Source organism: Miscanthus floridulus, chromosome 6 (assembly GCF_019320115.1).
Source record: "Miscanthus floridulus cultivar M001 chromosome 6, ASM1932011v1, whole genome shotgun sequence".
Classification (NCBI taxonomy): domain Eukaryota; kingdom Viridiplantae; phylum Streptophyta; class Magnoliopsida; order Poales; family Poaceae; genus Miscanthus; species Miscanthus floridulus.
The window spans coordinates 59204536-59226087 of NC_089585.1; the positions used below are offsets into that span (position 1 = coordinate 59204536).

At 40.3% G+C, this 21552-nt stretch overlaps 1 non-coding gene across 1 annotated transcript; it reads left to right on the plus strand.

Moving 5' to 3' along the window:
• The first annotated feature begins 21219 nt into the window (after window positions 1-21219).
• LOC136462150 (small nucleolar RNA R71) lies at window positions 21220-21326 on the plus strand. Its single transcript, XR_010760668.1, has one exon. It is a non-coding gene; the product is annotated as a small nucleolar RNA R71 (small nucleolar RNA).
• Window positions 21327-21552: the final 226 nt, after the last annotated feature.

Consider the following 21552-nt stretch of genomic DNA (forward strand, 5'->3'; position numbering starts at 1 on the left):
TGAGGAGTCCTTTGACACTTTGAAGGACAAGCTTACACACGCACCATTGCTGCAACTTCCAAATTTTGGCTAAGACTTTTGAGCTAGAATGTGATGCTAGTGGAGTTGGCATTGGTGGTGTTTTGATGCAAGATGGTAAACCTGTTGCTTACTTTAGTGAAAAATTATATGGTCCTATTCTTAATTATTCCACGTATGATAAAGAATTGTATGCACTTGTCCATTCTTTAGAGACGTGGCGTCATTATTTGTGGCCTAAAGAATTTGTTATTCATTCTGATCATGAATCGCTTAAGTATCTTCGCTCTCAAAATAATCTGAATCGTAGGCATGCTAAATGGGTTGAATTTATTGAGTCTTTTCCTTATATTATCAAACACAAGAAAGGGAAGGATAATGTGATTGCTGATGCTTTGTCTAGAAGATATACATTGCTGTCTCAACTTGATTGCTGGATTTTTGGTCTTCAATCCATTAAAGAACACTATGCGCTTGATCCTGATTTTAAGGATGTGTTGCTTAATTGTAGAGAGGGATGCACATGGAATAAGTTTATGATCAGCGATGGGTTTTTGTTTAGAGCTAACCACCTATGCATTCCAGTTGGTTCCGTTCATCTTTTGTTGTTGCAGGAGGTACATGGAGGCGGATTGATGGGACATTTTGGTGCCAAGAAGATGGAGGAGGTGCTGTCCACACACTTCTTTTGGCCCTAGGATGAGGCATGATGTGGAGCGGTACGTGGCGCGGTGTGCCACATGTCAAAAAGCTAAGTCGCGATTGAACCCACATGGTTTGTATATGCCTCTTCCTGTTCCTTCTACTCCTTGGGCAGATATATCTATGGATTTTGTGTTGGGATTGCCAAGGACTAAGAGGGGGAGGGATAGTATTTTTGTGGTGGTTGATCGTTTTTCTAAGATGGCACATTTTATTCCTTGTCATAAGAGCGACGATGCTGTTCATATTGCTGACCTTTTCTTTCAAGAAATTGTTCGCTTGCATGGTATGCCTTCTACTATTGTTTCAGATCGTGATGCAAAATTCTTGAGTCATTTTTGGCGCACGTTGTGGAATAAATTGGGGACCAAGCTGCTATTTTCTACAACATGTTATCCCCAAACTGATGGGCAAACTGAGGTTGTGAATCGAACATTGTCCACCATGTTGAGAGCCTATTTTGAAGCGCAATTTGAAGATGTGGGAAGAGTGTTTGCCAGCATGTGGAGTTTGCATATAACAGGGCAGGAACATTCCACCACCAAGGTAAGTCCTTTTCAGGTAGTGTATGGTTTTAACCCCCGTGCTCCTATTGATCTTTTGCCTTTACCTACCACTGAGAGAATACATAGTGATGCTAGAGAGCGTGCTGATTTTAATCGTAAGTTGCATGAAACAACTAAAGCAAATATTGAAAGCATGAATGAAAAGTATAGAATTGCTGGTAGTAAAGGTAGAAAAGAGATTAAACTTGAACCGGGTGATTTGGTTTGGTTACATTTAAGAAAAGATAGATTTCCTGAGCTACGTAAGTCTAAATTTATTCCAAGAGCAGCTGGTCCTTATAAGATTATTGAGAAAATAAATGATAATGCATACAAACATGAGTTGCCACCCGAGTTCAGGGTTAGTCCCACATTTAACATTACAGATTTGAAACCTTATTTGGGAGAAGAAGATGAGCTTGAGTCGAGGACGACTCCAATTCAAGAGGGGGAGGATGATGAGGACATCACTCCTTTGGATGTACCAGCTGATCCTCCAACCGTCATGCAAGGTCCAATGACCCGGGCTCGAATGTGTCAACTCAATTTACAGGTGAGCTCATTCTTAAGCGATCCTTTTCATACTTTTGAGAATAGACTACTACCTAATGATGTTATCTTGCTTAGGAACATTGGAGAGGGTCAAGAGGGACTAAGCGGACGTGGAGGAGGTGATGATGACCAGCAAGGACGTCCAACACAAGCCGGAGGCCCAGTCCAACCCGAATTCGAGTCTGCCTCGGCCTCCAGGACCAGTCTACCTTAAACTGGTCGCCCAGGACGTATCCGGACTCCGTTTTCAATGATCTACATATGGATGGAAAGCTAATTTGATAAGGAAGCCAATCCAAGTGGTTTCACGTCAAAAGCTGTTCGTAATCAGCGGGAATCGTTGAAACAAGTCAGCATCCAGAATCTGCCAGGGTGCTACGACACCGTCTTTTGGTCCGTTGGACCATGTATCGAGTTTGGGCCCATTAGGGGCGCATCCAGGGGTCTTGCATGACCCTAGAGTCTTCATAAACAGCCGCTGCCCCTCCATTAGGGTTTGGGTTTTGCTTAGATTATTCTGTCAAGAATAGTTTCGCCGTTCATCGGTTTGTAAGACCCCAACTCGTGAGATTAATCATTCATCTGCAATTTGGTTGCTTTCTTTCTTGTTCTTGCTTGTGTTCTTCGTTGCGTAGGTAGGGATTAGCCTTCTTGGTGAGGTCAACCTGGTCTGTGACTTGGTTGATAACTAGAGGAGCTGTGCTGCTAAGATTGCAGGGTTCGATCTTTCGATCTGAAGCCGGATCGGTGTGTCATTCTCCGCCACAATGATAGTTACCATCACCTGATGGAAGATCGGGATCCCCGTCTCCATTACTTTAGCTCAGTATGAGGACCTTTTCTAGCTTATTGGTGGTTACCTTTATTAGCGTAAGAATGGCTTGCCAAATTGGGTATAGGACAGCCTCTACTCTTATGTGTATAGCCATGATGGAATTGTGCCATTTGACAGGGGGTTTCCTATATCGGTTTGCTGAGTGAATCTAATGGCCCTAACTTGTTAGATGAACCTTTGAAAGGCTTCATAGTGACCCCTGCCTGCTCACCTTGGAAGTGTTTTGGGACTAATTAACCCAGGCATATGGGTATCATGACTCACAGTGAAAGTGTACAACCACTACAGAGTGTAAAACTAGTATATCAGCCATGCTCATGGTCATGAGCGGCCTTGGACCCTTATGGAATAGATGATCACTAAGAATTATCCATTTATGCTATTCCTTATTCATGTTTACATTGATCATGTGTTCTACTTTGGGATTGAAACAACTTGTTGCTACTCTTATGCTAAAATTATGACAATTAAAGCTAAATGCTATTAAATCTGTGTCATGCCTTTTTGAGCCACATGAACCCCATGTTACACTTGTTGAGTAGGACATGTACTTACACTTGTTTATTTTCATTATTTGGACAAAAATCCTGGATGGGTAACAAATGACCATGGTAATGACGATTTTCCTATGGAATACTAGACTTGCGGTGAACCAGTTGACGTCCCTATGATATGGAGCTTCCGCAAGAGATTATTATTTATACTTTCGCTACATTTATGTGAAGACTCTGTCTTATTATTCATAATGTAATAAACACTTGTGATTATACTATTTATAATTTGTCATCTTATGTGTGTGACTGATCTCTAGGTGCACATAAGATTATGCATCCCATTTTATCTTTAAAATCGGGTGGGATAGAGTGGTATCAGAACCGTGTTGACTGTAGGACGCAAGCCTAGTTAGCAATGGTCGTTTTAGCCTCTTTTGCTTCACTCATTTCATGCTTCCCATCTCACCCTTGTTATTTGATAAATTTTATGCTTCTTTTGCCTCATTCTGTTATGAAAATTATTGCTTCTAATCTAACTAAATATAATTCAGTAGATGCCTCGTGCCAATAAGACCGCTCGCATCAGCACCAGAGGCTACTACCTGCCTCACTGGCTTGTATGAGTTCATAAAGCCATGTCAGGAGGAGAAACCCTAGGATTAAGAAGTTGACTCGCCAGCATCTGCACCTACGCCTGAGCCATTCTAGGAAGAGCCCGAAGAAAAAGAACCTAAAGAAGTGGAGGTCATCGTATTGTCTGACGATGATGAGGAGGACGCCATTCAATAGGATGAGCCAATCCCTCCCCTAGGATGGACTACAAAGGTATGGTACAAGTCGGGGTGTGAATCCTCCATTTTGCACCACCGACTTATGGGGATTCTTCAGACCTACTACGCTGATTGGAACACAGCTATGGAGTACGTCCGCAATGAGCATACACACCCTTTGGAGGACACTTATTGGAACACTAGATTGTGCATCTCCATTAGGAATGAAGGGAATGAAGCATACCAGCTGGACTCAAACTATGCGCATCACACTCACTATGCCAACATGAAGATATCATAGAAGATGTAGGCGTTGTAGCCTGCATGGGTCTCTGTGGTCGTCGCTTTGATGATATGAAGGAAGACCAATACTAATTCCTCCCTCGCCAACACCCTGATTTAGGATGGGCAATAGTGGACTCTGAAGGCATGGATCCCACTACTCAAGTGATGGTGCACTATGCCTATGAATTAGTGGACAAGAATTGATGGCTAGAAGATCAACTGAAGGCACAGGAGGCGACACTTAAGAGATACCAACAAGTTATAGATGAGCAAAGGGCATGCCTCAACCTACCAAGGATCTATGAGGAGCTTCCCCATGAATTTTGCCCATAGGTGTTGGAGTCCTTTCTATGTAATAAGACATTAGTAGCATGGGTCAAGTTGAGTCAAGTCGGGTCTAGTAGTGCGGTGTGAACCTTGGTGTGCCTAGTTGATTTATGATTATGTTTATGTGTGAGTTGGATTTTTGTAATGAGTGATGGGACTTTGTGGGCATGTCCGCAATTTCCATAGTTAAGAATACTAAAGTTTGAGTTAATAAATAAATAGTTGGTTTTGGTACATCTTGTTCTCTCGGATCTATGTTTTGGAGCAGTCCTCCCTTATATTGATGCCAATCTAAATCTACTTGACTAAAAATTATAAAATTTTTATGGGAACAACTAGACTCAAGTATCTTTCTAATGCCACTAGAATCATCCCCTATATATGATCTGGTTTGAGAGATATAGCTGTTTTAAGTTGAAGTTTCTGCACAGTCTGGAATCTAGAATAGTTTCAGGTTGGATCCTATTTTTGGGTAACCTAACGACAGAATCTGGGCATGTGGTATGAATAACAGTTGTATATAATTTCTTAAGATTTCCAACCATGTAAAGCACTGCCTATTTTTGATATATGGAACTCGAGATATGATGGTTTTACCGATCTGCTGAAGTTTGAACTCGTCCAGAAAATTTTTAGAATGTAGTCTATATCTCTATAAGTGCATATAACTTGGAAATCTCTAAATTTTGAATATTTGTATTGGATATTAGATGTCTGAAAGAGGAAGAGGCTGAGGTCATGGAGGTGTTCCCCCACATCCACCACCACCACCACCACCGACAATTGAGCAACTTCTAGGTAGTGCAGACATAGATTATGCAAGCTCTGGTGCAGAAACAACAGAATCAACCCATTGGTTGTGCACCATGTGACAAGCATGGTGAATTCTTGAAGGGCCACCCCCTTGGTGTTTTCACATGCCACTGATCCACTAGAACCAGACTGATTGGCTTCATGCAGTGGAAAAGCAACTCAACATAGCGCAGTGCAATGACCAGCAGAAGGAGTTGTACACTTCCAGACAACTCCAGGGAGAAGCTCAAGACTGATGGGAGGCATTTGAGTATGGACATCCCACTAATGCTCCTCCTATCACCTGGCAGGAATTTAGAGAGAATTTTAGATCCTATCACATACCTGAAGGATTGATAGAGCTCAAGCAGGAGGAATTTAGAGCTCTAAAACAGGGATCTATGTCTGTAGCCGAGTATCGTGACAAATTTGCTCATTTGTCATGTTACGTTCTAAATGAGGTGGCTAATGATGCTGATAAGCAACGCTGCTTTCTCAAGGGTCTATATGATGGTCTGCAACTTCAACTTATGTCCAATACATACCTCAATTTCCATACACTGGTAAATCGTGCTATTGTTATTGATAATAAGCGCAAAGAGATGGAGGCTAAGAAGAGGAGGCTTTAAGGACTAGACTCTTGAAGTGATATTCATCCGCATACCAACCCTTGGCAAGGCTTCTAGCAGAGGTACCAGGGACCACCCAATCAGTGGAATCATGGTTAGTACCCTCAGCGCAACTCGAACCAGCAGCGTCTGTCGTACCAGCAGTAGAATGGCAATCAACGTCCTCAGCAGCAGAGTGGCTAGCAGACACCATGCCAGGGAACACCTAAAAACACTCCCATGAAGACTAGTGCACCTAGCACCCCCAATGTATGCTATCATTGTGGAGAAGTGGGGCATTATGCTAACCATTATCCCAGGAAGGAGAATCAGCTAACACCCTAGGGTCAGCACCTTAATCAGAAGGGAATGCCTCAGAAGCCAGCACCCAACATGGGAAAGGTGAATCATGTGTCTACAGAAATGGCGCTTGCGAAACCAGAAGTCATGCTCGGTACATTTGATGTTAATTCCACTCCTGACACTGTTCTTTTTTATTCTAGAGCTTCGTATTCTTTCATATCACAAGCATTTGTTAGAACGCATAGCATACCCTTATGTGCCATGCAAAATCCCATATTAGTAAACTCACCAGAAGGTCATATGCAAGCTTGATATCATTGTCTTCCAACTAGTTTATGCTTAAAGGGGGTAGAGTTCAAAGTGAGCCCCATTGTGTTGAGAACATCTAGCATTGAAGTGATTCTAGGTATGGATTGGATGAAGCAAAACTAGGTAGTCATTTAGTGTCAAGAGAATGTAGTTGTGACTACACCGAATGGGAATAGAATTAGTGTCGTTGTTGTAGTACAAGCACAGCCGACAGACATAGTGAACCAGCTTGATGATAGCATCAACAAGGAGGATCCAGTAGTGGATGAGTTTCTAGATGTGTTCTCCGATGACTTGTTAGGTATGCCACCTGACCATGACATTGAGTTTATTATTGAATTATTACCTAGAACTGCACCTATAGCTAAGCGTTCATATAGAATGGGGGTTAATGAATTAGAGGAACTTAAGAAACAAATAAAGGAGTTATAGGGGAAAGGTATCATTCATCCTAGTTCATCACCTTGGGGAGCACCGGTTATATATGTTGACAAGAAGGATGGTACCCAGAGAATGTGTGTTGATTATCGATCACTAAATGAGGTTACTATCAAGAACAAGTACCCACTACCTAGAATTTATGACTTGTTTGATCAGTTGAGAGGTGCTTGTGTTTTCTCTAAGATTAATCTTTGTTCTGGTTATCATCAGTTGAAGATTCGTGCAACTGACATACCCAAGACAGCTTTTACTATGAGGTATGGTTTGTATGAGTACACTGTTATGTCCTTTGGTTTGACCAATGCACCTGCATACTTTATGTACTTGATGAATAAGGTGTTCATGGAGTTTTTGGATAAGTTTGTGGTGGTATTTATTGATGCTATACTAGTATTCTCCAAAATGGAAGAAGAGCACACTGAACATCTAAGGTTGGTCTTGCAAAAGCTCAGAGAACACAAGTTGTATGCAAAGCAAAGCAAGTGTGAGTTTTGGTTGAAGGAAGTTTCTTTCTTGGGCCATGTTGTCTCTAATGGTGGAATAGTAGTAGATCCAAGCAAGGTGAGAGATGTATTGAATTGGAAACCACCAACTGATGTGGGAGATATTCGTAGTTTCTTAGGATTGGCTGGATACTATAGAAGGTTTATAGAAGGGTTTTCTAAACTTGCCAAGCCTATGACAGCTCTGTTGGAGAAAAATGCTAAGTTTGTGTGGTCCGAGAAGTGCCAGGCTAGCTTTGAGGAATTGAAGAAGAGGTTGACTACAGCCCTAGTATTGGTTTTGCCAGATTTGAGCAAGAACTTTTTGATCTATTATGATGCATCTCATCAAGGTCTCAGATGTGTTCTTATGCAAGAAGGAAGAGTAGTGGCCTATGCATCCCGATAGTTGAACCATGAGCTAAACTATCCTACTCATGATTTGGAGTTAGTAGCAGTGGTTCATGCTCTGAAAATATGGAGGAACTATCTTATCAGACATAAGAGTGATATCTACACTGATCACAAGAGTTTGAAGTACATATTCACCCAAACCGATCTGAATTTGAGGCAGCATCGATGGTTAGAGTTGATTAAAGATGATGATCTATAGGTACACTATCATCTGAGAAAGGCAAATGTTGTTGCTGATGCTCTTAGCAGGAAGAGTTACGCCAAGGAAGTGCAAGTGGCAGCTATGTCCAGTGAGTTGTGCTAAATTTGAGCAACTGAACTTGGGATTCATCACTAATGCAGTAGAGTTGGTGATAGAACCCACATTGGAGCAAGAAATATGTAAGGGCCAGTTACGAGATGTGAAGTTGAAAGAGATAGCGGAGAACATAGTGATTGGCAAGGCACCAGGTTTCCGTATGGATGATAATGGAACTATGTGGTTTGGGAAAAGATTATGTGTGCCTAAGGTGAAGGCTATACGGGATGCAATTCTTCGTGAGGCACATGAGTCCGCTTACTCCATTCATCCCAGAAGTACCAAGATGTACTTGGATCTGAAAGAGAAGTATTGGTGGTACGGACTTAAGAGAGATGTTGCTGAGTATGTTGTTGTATGTGATACCTATTAGAGAGTTAAAGCTAAACATCAAAGACCTACAGGATTGCTACAACCAATGAAGATACCTGAGTGGAAGTGGGAAGAAGTTGGTATGGATTTTGTTGTGGGGTTACCACGCACTCAGAGAGGTTATGATTCAATATGGGTGATAGTGGATTGGTTAACTAAAGTTTCTCACTTTATACCGGTCAAGACTCATTATAAAGGACCAAAGATGGCCCAATTATATATGGAAAGAATAGTATGTTTGCATGGAGTTCCCAAGAAAATTTTGTCTGATCGGGCTACTCTATTTATGTCTTATTTTTGGCAACAAGTACATAGTTTGTTGGGATCAAAGTTGGATTTTAGTACTAGCATATCATCCTCAGACAGATGGACAACCTGAGAGGATTAATCAAATATTAGAGGACATGTTGAGAGCTTGTGCGTTATAGTACGGTACAAGTTGGGACAAGAGTTTGTCGTATGCAGAGTTCTCGTATAACAACAGTTATCAGAAGAGTCTCAATATGGCACCTTTTGAAGCTTTGCATGGATGAAAGTGTAGAACCCTATTGGTTTGGAATCAAATGGGAGAAACTCAAGTGTTCAAACCCGATGTTTTAAGAGACGCAGAAGAGCAAGTAAGGATGATTAAGGATAACTTGAGAGTGGCACAGTCTCGATAGAAGAGTTATACTGATACTCGGACAAGAGAATTTGCTTTTGAAATAGGGGTCTATGTTTACCTAAAAGTATCACCTATGAGAAGTGTGAGAAGGTTTAACATGAAAGGAAAGTTAGCACCAAGGTATGTTGGACCTTTCAAGATTTTAGAGAGACGTGGCGAAGTAGCTTATCAGTTGGAATTGCCTGAGAGTTTGTCAGGTGTACATGATGTGTTCCATGTGTCTCAATTAAAGAAGTATTGGCATGTACTAGAGGAGCAGATACCATTAGAGGAGCTTATAGTTAAGGAAGATCTTACCTATGAGGAGTTCCCGATAAAGATTTTAGAAATGATAGAAAGGGTTATGAGGAGCCAAGTTATAAAGATGTGCAAGGTTCAGTGGAATCGGTATATAGAAGATGAGACTACTTGGGAAAGAGAAGAGGATTTGAGGAAAACATACCTACAGCTTTTTGAGTAAGCATCGTCTAAATCTCAAGGACGAGATTCATTTTAAGGGGGGTAGAATGGTAACACCCTAAAATTTGCATCACTTTTAAATAGGTGAATTAGATTTATTTATGCATTAGTGTGTGCATGCAACATAGAAAAATAATAAATTTTATCAAATTAAAATCAAATATAATGTTTACCTACATGTCTATGCATTCATGCTGCTGCAAATTATTTTTGAATTGTGTGGTTTGAAAACAAACATCATATTGGTTTGAATTTGTATTTCAAAATTGGTTTGGAAAATTTAGAAAAGCAAAAGAGAAAGGATTTTTCTCCCTTCCCTTCTCATTCTCGGCTTGTTGGCCTAGTTGCCAGCATGCTCTCTCTCCTTCATAGGCCCAGCCACCCCTCTCACCTACTCTTGGGCTGCCCACTCCCCTTGTTATCTCGCACGCCCGTGGCCCAGCAAGCTAGCCTAGTCGAAGGCCAACCGTAGCTGCCCGCGCCCTCTCCTCTCTCACCTGTCTTGTTAACACACTAGGCCCACATGTTAGGGTCATCTCCTTCCTCTACTCATGTCTGGCATGAACACTGCTACCACTACCTATGTGCCACCGAGTCCACCTCTGTTACGCCGCTTGGCGTGCATCCCACGCCTCTAGCCGCCCATAAATAGCAGCCCTGGGTTCCTCGCCCTGTTCCCAACCCTCTTTGCTAGCCACCGCCCCTCGTTTGAGCAGTAGCCATCACAACCCTAGTGTTGCCATCGTCACCGTCCACCTCACCGAGTGAGCCGCCACCGCAGTCTCGCCTTCGCTAATGACATCTCCTTCGTTGAGTTCACCTGGATCTCCTCTTTCTCCCTGTGTTCTTCCTGTGTGCAATGGTAGTTGAAGTCGCCGATTCGATCAACGCCGGTGAGGTCGGCCATTATTCGGCCATGGTGCCACTATCCCTATCAATGTCGGTGATAGCACTCTCTCTCTCCCCTGCCCGATCCAATCCGTGCCGTCCAATCCTGATCCAACGGTCTAGATCTTAAGATACCCCTTCGTGGGTCGGTTTTTGCTAAAGAACCCCTCGGATTTTTATTATAGAACCTGTCCTTCCCTGCAATTTTGTTAAAGAGCCCCTGCCTTCTCTTTGAATCATATCCGTAGTCCCAAGTTCAGTTTAAAATCTGATTTTATTAATTGAAATTCTAAAATCAAGTTTCATCTATTTACAGTTTTGCCACTAATCTTGTTTTAGCCATAAAATCTTTGTTTTAACTCCGATTTGATCCGTTCAACTTGTGTTAGGTTTGTAATTGTATAATCTACATGTTCATACTACTATTAGGTATGTTTTCAACTTTTAAAATTCAAGGCTAGATTTAATCTATTATTTCATTAAAGGAAATCTTGTTTAATTCATAACTTCTTCGTTTTAGCTCCGATTATTGTGATCTTCGCGTCTGTATGTTCGTAGTGAGATGTAGATTCATTTTACATACTTTTCATCTTGATTTTATGCTGTTGGTGTATTGTTCTAATATATAGCCTTTGTTTTCTATGCATGATTGCTTCTAGATGCTTATATCTTGCTGTGATTATCGAGTATAGACAGTGAGCAATTCGTGGGTGACCAAGAGTACTACTTTGACAAGTAGGATCAGCAGGAACACTTTGATGAAGGCAAGTATAGCATGGGATCATCCTTGTTTCCTATTCACCTTAATGCATTTAATTCATGATTGCATGTGTCGCCTTGATAAGGATTTTCTAGAATTGAACTTATACCTTGTCTCCTAGAATTGGGTAGCTTTGCTAGTGCTCAACTAAACCATGATCTTGTAACTTGACTAATGGTATATGCAATAAACATTAAAATATGACTTTTTAGCAACATGGAAACAGAGGGCTAGAGTATTTAGCTACTTTCTAAATGCTTCAGATTCCTCTCCCTAAGAACTTATCTATAAGCGAACATCTGAGACTTACAATATAGCTGTGAGGGCTACATGGCTCTGGCTTTAGCTTAGTATGAGGACCTTTTTTAGCTTGTTAGTGGTTACCTTTATTGGCATAAGAATGGCTTGCTGAATAGGGTATAGGATAACCTCTACTTTTATGTGTATATCCATGATGGAATTGTGCCATTTGACAGGCGGTTCCTATATCTGTTTGCCGAGTGAATCTAATGACCCTTACATGCTAGATGAACCTTTGAAAGGCTTCATAGTGACCCCTACCTGCTCACCTTGGAAGTATTTTGGGACTAATTAACCCAGGTATATGGGTATCATGACTCATAGTGAAAGTGTACAACCTCTATAGAGTGTAAAACTGGTATATCAGTCGTCCTCATGGTCATGAGTGGCCTTGGACCCTTATGGAATAGATGACCACTAAGAATTATCTGTTTATGCTATTCCTTATTCATGTTTACATTGATCATGTGTTCTACTTTGGGATTGAAATAACTTGTTGCTACTCTTATGCTAAAATTATGACAATTAAAAGTTGAATGCTGTTAAACCTGTGTCAAGCCTTTTTGAGCCACATGAACCCCATGTTACACTTGTTGAGTATGACATGTACTTACACTTGTTTATTTTCATTATTTGGATAAAAATCCTGGATGGGTAACAGATGGCCATGGTAATGATGATTTTCCTGAGGAATCCTAGACTTGTGGTCAACTAGTTAATATCCTATGATATTGAGCTTCCACGAGAGATTATTCTTTATACTTCCACTATATTTATGTGAAGACTCTATCTTATTGTTCATGATGTAATAAACACTTGTGATGATACTATTTATAACTTGTCAGCTTATGTGTGTGACTGATCTCTAGGCGCACATAAGATTATGCATCCCATTTTATCTTCAAAATCAGGTGGGACATCAACCCTGGAGCTTGAAAAGAAAGATTACATCAGTGAGCATGGAAGCTAGTTCATTAACACATCATCAAATCCATGCTCATATGAGAAACCTCCTGAAGCAATTGGTCTCTCCAACATTACCACACATGAGATCTTCAACCCCCTCATGCTTCCTGTTCATTAAGACTTTGAAAGGGTGGTTGTAGATGCATATGTTTATCATAAATATTGCAGATCTCATTCTGTGAAAATTGGGATAGGTACACAAAGGTTGATGTTGGAGGGGAAACCACTTCACCAACATGAAGCGATGGTTTTCCAAGGATGAGCTTTTGTCCTAAAGCAAGCACTTTTGGAAGATAATATGAGTTTTCACCTTCCGCTATGATACCCTTGTGAAATAAGCATAGAAGCATAGTTGTGAAAATAAAGCTTTGGGCATTTTTGTCACTAACCATTGCATTATCAAAGCAAAAAGAATGAAGGACGATGACTCAAGGTATGTCCAACCCATCATCATGCAACATTGAATCACATCCATCCAAACTTGACTTTGCATTGCAAAAATCAAGCTTGGAGGATGGGCTTCTTTGAAAAATCTCATGCCATGTTGCTAATTCATCTTGGTTGTCTCTACCTTTAAGTCATGCTCAATAACAATTATGCTCTTTCATCTCCATGTGAACAAATCTCTATAATGCTTTCATGCTACCTTTGCCTGGCATAGTAAGTTTTGGTTTGGAAGTACTACACATACGTACATAGGCATTTAAATTAAGCATGGTGCTTAGGTTAAAATGACTTCCTTAATTAAAACTAGACATGGAGTTTAGTTTGGTTATTGACCTAAAAATAGCTTGTGTAGACACTAGCTATTTTGTTGGACTAACCCCTATAGGAAACTCTCACATCAATATTGGTAAGTCACGAGATGAATTCAAATCAAAGATGAAGCAAGGCACATGGTGAACTCCAATAACATTGTGCAAAGAAGACACAACTCATTTTATGATGGATGGAAGAACTGTAAGTATGAAAGATCATTCACCTTGTCTTTAGCTGCAAGTTACCTTTGCCTTAAAGCCATGCTTATATAGAACATGATAAACAAAAACTATGCTAGAATAATTCAAACACCATCTTTTCATTAGCATAGAGGGAAACTACAAAATTCTAGACAAACAACCCATGTTTCAAAACTATATATTGCTTCAGGTATGTGTTGTCCACTAATCCTTTGCATGCATAAAACAATTAGTGAGGCGGAAGGTCTAGCAAAGTGTCAAAGATCGATGAGCAGAAAGATGGCATGACAAAAGGATGAGAAACAAAAAGGTGCAATCTAGAAAACAAGAAGCTCATGAATAGCTTAAGCTACGAGATTAGCCGAGCAAGGAAAACTTTGAGAAAAAGGGAAGGACCATCACAAGTCATCTACCCTTTGTCATATGGTGTCTTCATGCTCCAATGACAAAAGTAACAACCTAAGGTAAATGGACTTTATTTAAAAAGTTTTTCCTTGATTCTGGTATGCATATGAATAAGAAACAAAATATGTGTGAGTTACAACTTAACTTGATCCAACCTGATTAACTCAACATGTTTAGTTCTTTAAGCTTGTTTCTAGCACCACTTCCTTGATCTCATAGTTTTAACCAAATGAGCTAAAAAAGTTGTGCACCTTATCTTTGGAAGATGATAGACATAATCATATAAAGATTGATACAGTATGCATAGATAGACAATCCTTCCGTAGGTTAAGCAACTCAATCTTTTCTACCAAATAAACTTAAATGCTACATTCATGCTCAATCTTCTGATCTTATCACTTATGATATAATTGAACACAACACATAACATCAACTTCATCTTGTTCAATGTGCCTAAGGCTAGAGAAGAATAAGTAAAGTTTTGGTTCTGTTGGTGTTTTTCCACCAACAGAGCCTATGCACTTGATCTCTACCTTGTCTTTATGAGCATGACACACTTCATGCAAAGTATGGGAGAGTCAGTCGATTCTCCAAATTCTACAAGTGAAAGTTCTGAACCTATCAACCCAAAATCAAAACTCAAAATCAAGACAAGTTTGGTGGAAGAAGGTGACATCACCATTAGAGGTGCCACCATGAGAATCCTCGTCCTCGAAGCAAACCGAGGTTCATGATCAATGAACTTCGCAAGGAGAAGTCTAGTTCGAAGGACTTACAACACCGAACCCTCATCGAAAGAGCTAGCATGGGGGAGAAGCACTCTCTGTATCTAGGTAAGTATTCTTTCCCCTTTTGTTTAATTTTAGTTTCTTTTCAATAGTTAAAAAATGAATGACCAATGAAACAAAATAAAAAGTTATCTTTATAATAAATATATATAGCCATAGTAATAATGTGTGATCTAGTAAAATTTAAGACAAAATAAAAGGTGTGTCTAATTTGGTTTAATTTGTTTTAAAGAGCTGAATAAAATAAAGATGACTCAGAATAATCTCTTAAATGGAAATGATGAATAGTTGCTATATTGTAATTCCTTTCAAGTACCTAGTTTTCAGCCTTGAATTCTCCCAAGTTTTAGATAAGATTGTTTTGACATAAGGATTTGCTCTGAACTTGAAACTTGTGGGTAGCATATGCTTGATCTAAGTCTAGGTAATTGATGGATATGATATGAGAAGGTTTGAGCTATTGTTTATCTTGTTCCAAGCGTCACTAAAGTTCTAGAGATTTATCTTTTTAAAAAATAACACACAAAAATGCTACATGATGAGTTCCTGTATGACAAAGCTTGAATTCCCACCAGAGCCATACATGATATTTAGGCTAGGAAAACTTCTGCATATATGCTGCTTGGTTTTGCATTGAGTTTTGTCAAGATTTGTTGACCCTTATGAGAGGTTTGCCATGCTCTTAAAATCAAGATCATGTACACACCACCCAAATATGCACTACTCCTACACTAAGGGTAGGCGCAAAAACATGCTTTCCATCTAGATCCACCCAAAAATGTTCTACTCCTAAACTAGGGGTGAACACAAAAATATGCTTGTTAGGTTTTCCATTCACCCAATAAATGCTCCAAGTTCTTGTTACTATCTCTCAAAAGTTTTGTTGCAGAAAAGAGACACGGGGCTATGCAAAAGTTATTCATAAAAAAAGAAGAAAAAAGAGTTGAGAAAAAAAATGGACACAAAAGTATCCGAGATATTTAAAACAATGGGTACTTAGATGCCCACATGAAAAAAAGAGATATGAATAAGATAGCCCCTGCTCTCTCGCAAAAATGTTTCCAAGTTTCAAGAAGAGATATGTTTTCAAGGAGCATAGTAGAATTAGGTTAGCCACCATATATATCCACCATATATCCACACACATGCACATCTTGATTTGATTGTATGACTCAACTCTCTTTGGATCCGAGGTTTTACTTTACAATATATGCATTGCAAGTATGCCCTAGCTCTCTCCCTACCTATGAACTCCATGTAAGCCTTAGTGGTAGGAAGGAAAAGGCATACATCTTTATTGCCTTAGTGAGGATCCACAAATACCACATATATTGAAAGACTTGAGAGTGTCATACAATGGAATCTCTGAGTTTTATTTGGATCTTCAAAAATAGTTTCCAAAACAGCAAAAGTTACTTTGTCACTTAACTGATATTGACATGTCGGCATTTCATGTTCTCCAAATTTTGTTAAGCAACATGATTTGGTACCAAAATAAAGGTTGGAGTATACATTGTGGAGAAGAGAATATAAAAAATTGGACTAAGTTTGACTCTATTTTGGTCCTCAATCTTGGGTTTACTTAACCGTTGTCAACACACTAACAATGTCACTTTGGGGCTTAATTAGCCACTAACCTGCAGCCCTAGTGGCTAGTTACCCTTAATGAAAGTTGGAGAGAACTTAGAGAGCAACAACTTTGGTACAGGCACCCAGGTCTGAATCCAAGTGGAATATGCCAAAAATAGGACCCAAAGTCGAGCTCGTTCACGCACACCGCGTGTTCAGCAGAATGCCCACGTGGCGACCATGCAGCAGAGCACTGCCCCCACCATTGCTGCATGCTGCTACCACATGGACGGCCTCCCTATCATGTCCCTGCGCCCTCCTAAAGTAGACGCCAAGTTTCCCTCTCTCCCTCACTCGCTTTGCTGCTCCCCGCCTTGCTCTATCGCTCTAGTGCTTGCGTGCACAGCCATGGCCACCCCCAAGCTTAGCTCTGCATCCATCGTATCCCTTTGCAGCAGCCCTCCAGCAGCCGCCACTGAGTATGCCTTTGGCTCCACGACTGCCTCCCATAACCCTAGGCGAAGCCGAGACCCACCACGCGCTGTCGTCTGCCGTCGCCGTTGTTCTGGCTGTCTGGCCACCTGCCGTCCGTGGCCCTACCACTGTTGGCCTGCAGCCAGCCGAGCTAGGGTCTAGCGCGGCCGACAGCTAGACACGACCGAGCCCGGTCAGCCCCTCCCCGCCGCTGTCAGCTCTCGCGGCCAAGCCCGGCCGGCCCCAAGCAATGCGCTGCTCCCTTGCTGTAATGAAGAAAGAGCGAAGGACCGCGGGCAGGAATTAGAATAAGTGGGAGGGTCTAAGTCTGAAGCCATGACTCAATTGAATAGTGCCAGAAAGGATCTTTTTGTTCAAGTTTAATTTGTGAAAACTGTAGGGTCCCCGATGCAAGATCTACATCCCTTTTCGTTGGTTTTTGCAGATTTGAATGATCAACTTTGCAAATTCATAGTAATTAGTAGAAAAATAGTAAAATAGCAAATGAGGAGTTTTTGGAATCCTTGTGAAATTATATATGCAGTAGAACTATAATATGGCATGCTTTAGTTTAAAGTTTTCTGTTGTAAAAATCAATTTATGCAGTTAGGTCTTTAATACTAGTTATGTCTTGTCTTTTTCATAACTGCAGTTCTTTGGCTCAGATAAATGTAAAATGTTTATGGAGTGCTACTCAGGTGATTGTTGATGTCTGGTAAAAATTTCAGGATTTTAGGCTTGATAGTTTAAGAGCTATAAAAATAACAAATGCCCTGTGTTGCTTTGCTCCTATTCTGAATAGGCCTGCATGTTTGTATTAATTGGCTCAGCTAAGTTATGAATCATTCCTTGACAACAATAAATGAGTTGTAGTACTTTTCTTAAGCTTTTCAAAAAGCTAAAGATCATAATTTTTGGTTAAGTAGATCTTTAGTTATAGTTGCTTAAAGTTCTGTGACTGTTTCTGCCCAAACCCAGACAGGGTTGCATTGTTGGTACTGTGGGGTCTTTTTAATTGTAGAATTAGCTCTAGGCTTTTATAACAAAGTTGTTTATAATTTGCTAAGCTTTCTAAAAAGTCTAGAACCACATTTATTGGACTTGTAGAACTCTAGTTATAGCTGTTGAAAGTGGCATGCCAGATTCTGTCCATGTTTTGGATGGAGATGCATTCATTGGATTAATTGACTTTGTTAGCTGTAGAATCATCTTAAGATGATAATAAGAAAGTTGTAGCTAACTTCATAAGATTTTCAAAAACTTATTATTCATGTTTGTTGGAGGTATAGAACTCCAGTTATGCTTCTCTGATGTTCTTTTCAGTTTTCTATACCACTGCTGTTTGGGCTGCATGTGCAGTTTTGCTTGTGCAATTATTTTCGTGGTGTAAATGATGTTTTCTGTGGTTGTGGTGAATACTAAAGTTGTAGGTAACTTCATAATATAGCTTGTGTTTAATTTTCATGACCATAGGCCTGATAATTTAGGAGCTATAGATTTTATAATTTCCCTGTCAGGTTTTGCATGCTCTCTGTACAGATCTGAATGATTGTGTTGTTTGACCCAACTAAGCTTTTAATCATGTCTTGGAGACAATAGGAGAAGTGCAGTGCTTTTCATGAGCTTTCCAAATTGTTAAATATCACTCCTTTTGGTGGTTTAAATCTCCAGTTATAAGCTTGTGAAGTTGCATGGCAGAATCTGTCCAAGTCTGGACAGAGGTGCTCAATTGTGCTTGATTGACCTTGTTAATTGAGGAATCACCTTGTGATGATAATAAACTTGTTTTAGATAATTTAATAAGATTTCTAGAAAGTTAAGGTTCATACTTGTTTGATGTCCATAACTCCAGTTATGCATTGTTGAAACTACTACTACTTTTTTGTCCTGGTTCTGTGCAGATCTGAAACATTGGCATGTTTGACCTGGTTAGCTTTGGAATAAGCTTTTGGTGATAATAACAATGTTGTAGGCAATTTCATTAGCTTTCCAGAAAGTCTAGGATCACCTTCTTTGGAGGTCTGGATCTCTAGTTATGGTTAAAACAAATGACTGCTGTGCTGCTATCCAGATTTTTATACATGTGGTTGGTGATTGCTTAGCTTGCTCTTGTTTTGGCTAAACATGTTAGTTAGTTCTTGATCGATGCATGTGTACATTATCTGAACTTAAGTTCACTTGTGTGCCATGCCTAATATGCTTGCTATCCCTCTATAATAGGTTGAGTGATGTTTAGTTAAATAACCCTAGGTGCCTATGTCTTGCATGGTCTTATGTTTGCCTTGAATGCTATTATGTGATGCATCTCATATTACCATTCTTCATATTCATGCACTTGCATCTTGCATCTCATCTAGGTATGCTAGATGAACCATGTGAAGGATGTGATGTTGGAGCCGAACCCGAAGATGGTGTATGGTAGACCAATCCCGAAGATGGAAGGACTGGACAAGTGCTAGGATGGCAGAGACTCGCCAAGCGAGTGTCGTCTAACAAACACTGACCTAGTGTTGGATCACAGGCAAGCCCCGGAGCATTATAAGTCTCCCTATTTTATTAATGTCACCTAAAGTTATTCGTATTGATGCATTACATGATAGGAGTTGTTTGAAAACACTTGCTGATATTATCTTTCCTTGACCAGAAATATCTACCATGAATCCTATTTAAGTCTAGGAATGCTTATCATGCTTAGCTATGCTTGGACCGGTAGAAGTCTGGGATTTCCTGTCACCTACGAGCTATACGTGATAACATGTTCACGGTTGGCTATATTGTACTATTGTGGAACATAACCTATTGTGGTTGATTAATTGCAGACCGAGTGGAGTCTTGTGTTGTGGTAATCATAGTGATTTCATATGTGTTGTTTAAGGACTGGCCGTTGGAGGTCATCTTGTCATGTTGAACACATGCCTCTCACATAGTTGGTTGGATAAGTCATTCTGGCCACAAAGCTGAGTAGCTCAACTCAGGCCGGGGACATGAGCAGTTAAAGTGTGCACCCTAGAGGCAGTAAGGATGTGCAAAGAGCCAATGGTGTAAGACCAAGGTTGAGTTAGAGTCCTGAGTCCCCTTGGCAAATTGGTTGTATCTTTGAGAATGCAGCGCTGGTCCTACCCACAATTGTACTTGAGTTGTACCAAAGGTGACCTAAGACTACCTTGGTGCAGGTATGTCTAGGTGTGTGTTAGGAATAATTCCCCAGCTAGGGTAGGAATCGATTCGAATCGCTATCTCTCCCGGATAGTGAGAACTTGATAGGAGCTCACTTCATCGTAGTAATTGATGGAAGTGTTGGTTATGAGATTATAAAAGAACTCAACTAGATATGGTTATTATTGTGATGACTTAATGGTACCAACATGCTTGGCATAGGATAGATGCTAATCTAGTATGAGACATGATTAATAACTGGTGATTCATAATTTAGGAGATATTGAACAACTTATGCTTTTTATGCAAATAATGTCTACCAGCTCTACTGATAAAGCCTTGCATACTCGTTGGTGTCATTTTATTTCTAGTTTATGATGGGTAAGTCTAGCTAAGTACATTCGAGTACTCAGGGTTTATCCCACCATGTTGCAGGTGAAGTTCTTGGCCTACTAAAGATGGTGGCTAACCACTGGTGGGCTCGGTGACTCTATATTTATTTCTCATCTATATGTTTTTGTCAGAGGATGTCACTTATGCTAGTAATGTATTGGAACTAATATTAAGGTAATCATTGAAAGCTATGTTGTTTTCACTAATCCATTTTGAAACCCAAACTTGTACTATTATTTGTGAACCCATTTGTAATATTATTTCCGCTGCAACTCTGCGTATGTGATGTGTATTTGCTTAATCACGCGATCTTGGTTGTGATGTTGATTTACCGAGGTCCTCCATGACACTCAGTGGACTACCAAGTTTATATAAGTGAAAGTATGCACGTGTCAATGTGTTAGTAGGGACAGCCATACTTGATCTTATATAAATTGGGCGGTTCTTTCATAGTTCAACCTTTGTTGCTGATTCCATCCTTGATTCTATTGAGGACGAAAGTAGTTATTGACCAAGTTCACATCCTCATGAATTTTAGGGCAGCTATTCCCTAAATGTCTAGTATTTCCACACTCTTCACATGTCATGCGAGAATCATGAATGTGCATGACTTCTTGCTTCTCATTGGCTTGATCTTTGAGCTTCTTCATCAGCAAGTCCATTTTCACATATAGCATGTCTACCTCCTTGAGTTGATGCATACCCCCACCTCTCTTGTGGGTCTGAAGATGTTCTTCAATCTAACCTTGGTTGGAGGCCATCTTCTTCATGAGAGTTGTTGTAGCTAGGATTGTGAGTGATAGGAAAGCACCTCCCATAGCAACATCCATAGTCTCATGGGTACTGTTGGTCAACCCGCGGTAGAAAGTCTACATGAGTAGCCAATTCTCCATCCTATGATGAGGGCATTCTGTGATGTAATCTTGAAAACGTTCCCATGCCTTAGGGATAGATTCATCATGTTGTTGCTAAAAACTTGAAATTCTCCCACACAGGGCATTGGTCTTGCTCGTGGGAAAGAACTTTGCTAGGAAGGTAGTGGAGCAGTTATCACATGTAGTGTTTCTATCTTTGTTGGCATAAAACCATTACTTCGCCTTCCCCAAGAGTGAGAATGGGAAGATGCAAAGTAGTATGGTGTCTTGGGTCACTCCTTTGATGGTGAAAGTGCTACAGATCTCTAGGAAGTATTGGAGATGTGCACTCGCATCTTCATATGCCTTT